This window comes from Halyomorpha halys, unplaced genomic scaffold (genome assembly GCF_000696795.3).
Source record: "Halyomorpha halys isolate HHAL.00 unplaced genomic scaffold, Hhal_1.1 Scaffold947.1, whole genome shotgun sequence".
In the NCBI taxonomy this organism is placed as follows: domain Eukaryota; kingdom Metazoa; phylum Arthropoda; class Insecta; order Hemiptera; family Pentatomidae; genus Halyomorpha; species Halyomorpha halys.
In genome coordinates this window covers 241,832-249,230 of record NW_027113607.1, presented here as the reverse complement: position 1 = coordinate 249,230, position 7,399 = coordinate 241,832, and positions in this window count along the sequence as shown.

The following is a 7,399-nucleotide window of genomic DNA, read 5'->3' as shown; positions in this document are numbered from 1 at the left end:
GATTTTTCATTCGGAGCTCTATATCTTAAAAACTACCAACAACACTAGAAAACCTAAGAGAACATTATTTAGAGAAGAGTAAATTTGCTGAAATATTAGCCCTAAAAGAGCTATTTACGTCCAATAGTTCTCGAGATATTGTTTTTTGAAAAGCAAAATTTCTTAAAAATCGACTGAAAGATTAGTAGTTAGTTAATTTATTTAGAGAAATCTATATCTTAGGAACTATGTGACGTACAGATGTCTATTAGCACCCAAATGTTTAATGGACTATAAAGAAGTTTATGACCTATACATTCGTAGGAATCGTAGTTTTCATGAGATTTGCTAAAATAAATTGTAGTTATTTAACTTATAGTTGTTCGGACAATAAATTTGATTTATGAAAACCTTTATTTCAGAAACTATTGAACGTACTGATGTCTCCCAGCGCTCAAATTAAAGCTAGTTAAATTTACTACAAAATAGTTAATTATGTTTATCTTTGTATGAGTAGTAGTTTTTTTGATATTTGACAAAATAAACTCACAAAATGTTAATTTCTAGTTATTTGTATAAAATGTTGGATATTTGAAAATCTAGAGATCCATACGACATACATATTAGTTTTATAAAGTAGTTTATGACACTTATCTTCGTAGGGGTAGTAGTTATTATGATATTCACATATGAATATAAATTTGGCAAATGAAAATTTGTCCGAACAACTATAAATCAATTTATTTTAGCAAATTTCATGTAAACTATTACTCCTACAAAGATAAACATTATAAACTACCTTATAGCTCATTAAACTAGTTTTAATTTGAGTGCTAATAGACATCTGTACGTCAAATGGTTTTTGAGATATAAATTTTTCAAAATAAATTCACTACTGATCTTTTAGTACGTCCCATACAACATTTTTATGAAATGTTGCTTTTTAAAAAGCTATATCTCGAAAACTATTTAACGTAAATAACTGTATTAGGGCTCATATTTTAGCAACTTTAGGCTTCTTTAAATGACGTTCTTTTAAGTTTTCTTGTGTTGTTCCTACTTTTAATGATATAGAGCTCCGAATGAAAAATTAATTTTTTTTTTTATTTGAAACAGCCCTCATTTTATATTTCTCCTACTTATACTTGGCAGACTCATCAATTTTGACTATTAATTATACATAGTTTTCATTAAAGTAATCAGAAATTGGGGTGATAAAACTGCCTTTTTTATCCTCTTGGGCTCTTGTACTATGATTATTATATTCTGGATACACCCTTATACAATTAATTTTTCTTTGCTACTTATTACTTTTCATATATCTTCTGCAATTTGTAAATTGCAAAAAAACAAAACAAAATGAAATATAAATAGTTGTTATTTATGATTATTAAAGCAATATATGTTTATTTATATGATTTTTCTATTATCAGGCCGTATTTGTAATATTTCCTATTTCAGTTATTAATGAGTTTGAGGAAGAACGGAAGAAATTATAAGTCAATTTGTGTATAGTCATATAATTTAATTATTTCTGAATGAATCTTAGCCATTCTTGTGTAACTTGAATAGATGTTTTCAATTTATTGGCATTTAGTTTGGAATACTTGTAGTTTTTTTAAGTTGCTTAAGTTAATGAAGGTTCTGATGGGGCAGGAATTTTTCATGTTAGGTCTTATATTGATTTCTATAGTATAAATTTATTTTTTGTTGTAGTTTTGATTTTTTAATAAAATATGGAAAGATTTTGTACATAAGTTTCCTTGTGTTGTTCTAATCTTAAAGTTAATATGTTGTTGAATAACAATTTATCGTCTGACGTGGCAACTAAGTATCACGGATTCGGTAAATGGTATAGAAGTATACTTCATGGATTTGTGAAAATTTTGGCTCCTGTTTTTTTTTTTAGTGTTTTAAGGTAACCTTCAGTTTTATTTTTCATTTTTATATGAACTAACCAGTTGTATTAAACTTTGAAGGTATTTAAATACCCCTGAGCCTACAAAATTGAAATACATTTTGACAAGGCCTTTTCCTTGATAACTTTTAGAGGGAAAACATTCTTTTTTTTAACTGAAAAATGTATGCATTTTACTGTATTAGATTGCTACATTCACAGAAGTTTATATAAAGAAATTTGAAAGGATAATTAATCTGTAATACATGGTGGTAATATATGATTTATTTTATTTCATATTTTGTTTTTAGTTTTTCTTATTATTCATGTAATTTTTTAAATTATTATTCTATATCGTTTAAAATATATTTTCTCTTTTAGCCCAATAGTTTTTTTTTTCTTTCATAAAATAAAATTTATTTATAAAATGAATAGTTAAAATTTTTAATATTTTTGTAATATTATATATTAATACATAAGAATCTAGTAAAGTAGAACTTACAAGAATTAGTATTATTAATTTAGAGTGCAGAGACCTAATTGAAAATATTAATTAAGGATATAAAAACAAGAAAATAATTTCCTATGGAGGTTTTTCCGTTAGTAATTTAGCTTAGGAGATTTTCATGTCTAAACATTTACATAGTTACTAATTATTCAGGTTATAGTAAATAAATTAATATCTATTTAAACCACTTTAATGAAATGTAAACATTTGCATTCAAATTAAACATTCAAATAGATTAAATTGATCATTAAAACAGAGGTTTGTCTTTCATAGAAGCAGTGACTGAACATCACTAAAGAAAGATAATTGAAACTTGCAAAACAATGGCACATATAATTGTTTTGCAAGTTTCAATTATCTTTCTCCATAAAGGATTAATTAGGTTGACCGAACCTGCATAAACATTTTATTCGAAGTTGCCTTATTCCCACAAAAAAACAGAACAATTAGACCACCACCGCTGTGAAGAATGAAGCCCTGCCTGTTTTATTGCTCAATATAATAATTTTAAACAATATTTAATATGAATTTTAATGTTTAAATTTAGTAAGTAGTTAAATCACATATTAATTTATTTATTATAACTTTAATAATCCATAATAATGTAAATATTTAGATATTGATTCCTCGTAAAAAATGGTTAGTAGACATACCTTCATAGAGTTTGTTATAATTTTAGATTCTTCATTCATAACTTCAGTTAAGACACTCGACTCTGAATCATCCTGTGTAACAAGTAATAAAAAAATTAATAGATAAAAAAAATAATAAAATTATTTATAAGCAAAATGTACTTTACATGCTTGCCCTTCAACTGAATTCCTGTCTTCATCAATTATCTATACATGTGTTGGTTGATGATTCCCAAGGAGTCGAGGATTGTATTTTTAGCCAACTTTGCTATATCCTTCATATTGACACCTAGTTCTTCCACAAAGCTCTAATAATTCATTTCATGGTGTACTGGAATTCATTTTGATCTGTAAGTAATATTTTGGAGATTACTTGCATAGCGATTCCGTAGAATACAGAAAATAAATGTATCAAATATATTTGAAAGTGAATGTGGTAAAGTAATTCTGAAATTTAGAAACCATTCTTCTCTCCCTTTTGACATAAGTCTTGAGCGGAAAATCATTACGGAAGGGTGGGGTAAAGGAGAAAGGGCTTGAGTTATTTGCCTTAACTTTTCACTGGAACGCAGGCGAAAGGAATAATTTTGAATCTAGTCAAGAGAGGCATTAATTTAAATTTTTATCGGTTAGTGAAAATTATACTGTCAATGTATCTTCTTATTTATTTATCTGTACATTGAAAGCCGCATCACAGTTATATAATTTGATATATAAGTTCAATTATAATGAGTTGCTTGTCCTCTAATGTTACGTCATTTTATTTAATAAAATATTACAAGAGTATATTTTATGAATAATGACTTTTTTATGGATCTGCATGGCAATTAAAAAAAAACTAATATATATATATATATATTACAACAAACTAATATATAATATATATAGCCAACGTTTCGCAGCTTTATTGTTTGCATAGGCATGCCCTAAAATAAGAAAATAGAGTTTTTTAGAGCAAGGACTATCTTCAACTAATTATTAAAAAACTATTTAATTCATAATATATATAAGTAGTATAATTTACGAGTAGTAACCATAAACATTATTTACTGCAGTCTATTTTGTGTGTTCTACATATTTGTGATGCAACGCTAGGTTTCTGACAGAACTGAATTTGTGGTGTACTGAAAACACGTAAATGGGTTTGTTTTGATTTTTCCATAGTCAGTATTTTATTTCTGTATTTTTTTTTTTTTATATTTAGTTTTGTTATTTAAAATGACCATTACGTCTTGTGAAAATCATAGAAAATCCACATTTGAATTTTTCTTTTTACCCCTATTTAGTTCTTACTTAGAATTAGTTTTAACATACTGAAATAGGCAATTGTAATTTTTATAGTTACTCATAAATTATAGTTTAAGTATGGCATGACAATGCAAATGGTAAGGTTACTAAACGTTGCCATTATATACAGATTGATCCTAAAGATCCACAAAAATATATATGTAATTTTTATTATCATGTATATTATGATTATTCTATAGTCATTATACATATTAAATAACAATAATGTATTATTGACTGTTTCAAAGTATAGTAATAAAATACAACTTATGAATGAATGAAATAAATTGAAAAATCAGAGTTTATTTGTTACTTTAAAAATTACTTTATTTTACTTATTAGTTTTTTCAATATCCGTCAATTCATTGTTGTTTTATGTTTATTCATTACGTGTATTTAAACACATCGAATTTGAGACTTTAAAACTTTCTTTTTTATTCTTTAAATTTCTTTATTATTATTCTCTTGAATCTTTGTGCGCCAGAAATGGATACTCAAATATAGATCGTAATTATTCTTTAATGATTTCTGGTTATTTTTTTTTCTGAAAAATTAGTGTATCTACATATGAAATTTGATTGTAAGTTTTAAAAAAAGGCAAAATCTACCATGGTTGATTGGTAATTAATTAATAATTTAATGTAATGTGATTTTGTTAATATGCTTTATTTTTTCAATTTATCTATTAGCAGTTACGATGTACTTTGAGTATTAGGTTGTAGTAACGATTTTGTAGAAAATATTACATGAGAATTTTGTTATGAATTTTAATATTCGTGAATAAAATTAATTAGTTTGAGTGAGTTAAAATTAATTAGTCCAGTGCAGAGGAGTTATTAATGTACGACAACCCATAAAATAATTTTTAAAGGTAATAAAACTGAAAGGGAGAGAATCTGATGATTTTTTTATATCCCAATGCTGTCATATATTATGTATGTAATCAATTTACCGACCAGGTTATAAATACATGAAATAAAATCGATTGCAATGGGAAGATAACAGAAGAAAATAAATATCACAAAGCCCCATAAGCTGTGAGCTATTCCGATAAATTGGATTTCTCTGGTTGGAAATCATTTCATGTTACTATTTTTACTTGAATTACTTTTATAAAAATGTATTATCCTCATTCTGCAACAGATTCTCGTTTATATTTTAGTTTATTTTTAACAGACTTAAAATTCTTGTTAAATATATATGTTTAATTCTGCTATTGGGTAAAAGTATTGGGTTGACGCATAAAATCATTATGTTACTCTTGTTTATGTTTCAAATGTTATTTATTGATAAATATTACAATCTGCCGCAACATTATTGGGCATTGGTAATAGTGAAAATAGATCACATTCATACTAAAATAATATAACATAAGATTACAAATTAATAAATAAATGAAAAAAGTACATTAAAAAAAAACTCTAAATATATACAAATAGAAGGATAATGGAAATAAATATAATCTAACTATGCACACAAAATAATAAATAAATAAAACAAAATAATAATGATAATTAATTATACTTGAGAGGTAGAGCAGTGCCTTTGGATCTCAGCGCACCCCTCTCACCGCGTGCTCTTATTAAAATAATTACAAAATAAACAAATGATGCAGTAAGTATTAATGAACTTTTTTCTCTTTATTTTCATAAATATAATCACAATTTTTTCAGTCCTATGGTATTTTTATCTTGAAATTTTCGGAAAATTTGGTAATTCATTTTTTCTTGTGTGCATTTTTCATCTTTTTAAAATTTCTTTTAATTTTTTAATATATTTTTTTGAGATAATAATAAAATCAATCGCATATAAGTAAAATGAACATTAGAGCTTTACGTTATCAATCGTATCATTTATAGATAGAGACTAAAAAAAAAAAAGATTAAATTAACAACAATAAATAAATAGAGTAAAAAAAAAGAATGAAATAAAATTAGGGAATTTCATATTTGTAACCAGAATGATTTTCTGTACAAATATTTAAAAAGTTGTAAAAAAACAAAATAAAAAAAAAAAAAACTCAAAAATTAACATTTTTCAGTTCTTCTCCCATGGTATAACAATCATAAATTTTTTAGCAGAATCAAATCAATAGTAAATTACTTACTTTTTTATACTATAATATTTTTTTTCTCGAGAACATCGTTTAGGGATTTAATGGGACTCAGACAAATAAGGATCTGGGAGGGGTCTTGAAGAAATGTTTTGGAGAAAATTGATCATTAATGTTTTTTTAGGCAAGAAGGTCACTTTGTAACCTCAGTTTTTTACCTAAAGTGAAAAAAACACATTAATATATTGTTTTTTCGCTTATTACATAAAAACGTTTTGTTATTCTATGTATTATTTTATAATAAATTAAATTATGACCAAAAATAAATTACGTGTAAAATTTTATTTTTACTCGTGTCTCTGAAAATACTATATTCTCGTGCAAGTGTAACAACATTTACTAAATAAACAATTCCACTCCTGAGAAGTTGTTTTAACAAAATGGTCTGTATCCCATCACATTCCGAAGCTCAATTTCTCTGAATTCTGCAAAGAATAGATTTCGTTTTGTGTTTTAAGTATCGCAAACAAAATTGCTTTCTATACTTGTGATTAGAAATGATATTTGGTTTTCTGTACGTCTTGTGATGTCTTCATTGTAATATTCTTTTAGCCCTTTTGCTCATTAATAAATAAATTTTTCTTTTTAATGTTTTGTTTATATTACAGAAAATTGCTTTTGCCTTGTAAATTTGAGATTTCAAAATGGATATTTCTAATAACTCTGCATTTATATACCAAGTACTCCAAATTAATTTGGAAGAGCTGCAGAGGTGTTTTTGAGGTGTAAAAGCTTAAGAAAAAAAATCGAAACTAGACTAGATTTTAATTTAATTCATATCTACTTTTATATTATTTTATCTTGATCAAAAGATGCTCGCTGGAGGTGTCTAATGGATGGGAGAGAATATTTATTTAAATAACAATCCCTGATACATTGTTATAGGAATTATGAAAATATTATAAAATGCATCCTTCCAGGATTTTTCCAGTTTAATAATGTACAAAAAATTTACATTTTTTTTACAATTAAAAAAAGAAATA